Source organism: Coenobita brevimanus, chromosome 57 (genome assembly GCF_032717465.1).
Source record: "Coenobita brevimanus isolate Jiangsu-jjx chromosome 57, ASM3271746v2, whole genome shotgun sequence".
NCBI lineage: Eukaryota > Metazoa > Arthropoda > Malacostraca > Decapoda > Coenobitidae > Coenobita > Coenobita brevimanus.
The window spans coordinates 44,211,150-44,211,499 of record NC_137010.1 but is presented as its reverse complement, the minus strand read 5'-3'; the positions used below and the strand labels follow the sequence as shown (position 1 = coordinate 44,211,499).

At 48.0% G+C, this 350-nt stretch overlaps 1 pseudogene; it reads left to right on the top strand.

Moving 5' to 3' along the window:
* The first annotated feature begins 299 nt into the window (after positions 1 to 299).
* LOC145401977 (maltase-glucoamylase-like) overlaps positions 300 to 350 on the top strand; it is a 189,263-nt pseudogene continuing 189,212 nt past the window's right edge.

The following is a 350-nucleotide window of genomic DNA, read 5'->3' as shown; positions in this document are numbered from 1 at the left end:
CGGGGGACAGGGCGACTTGGAGGCGATTTGTTTGTGGCCACCCCAAACGGGATTGAGGCGTCTGGCAATAGATAGATAGATAGAAATTATCCCAGCATCATAATTTTCATACAGTGCACTAGATTCTGGCAAATTGCAAAAAAACTTAAATGTCTGCCTGTGTCGTTTACTCATAAGGTCATGGAGACAAGCGCAAATGTAGGTATGAGGTAAGTACTTCTGTGGCAAAGGTAAGTAGGTAAACAGGGAGGTAGGTGGGGAGATAGGTAAGAAGCTGGGTTGGCAGGGAGGTTGCAAGGATGTTGGTAGAGTTGCAGGTGGGCAAGGGGACAAGCGGGAAGTCGAGTGAG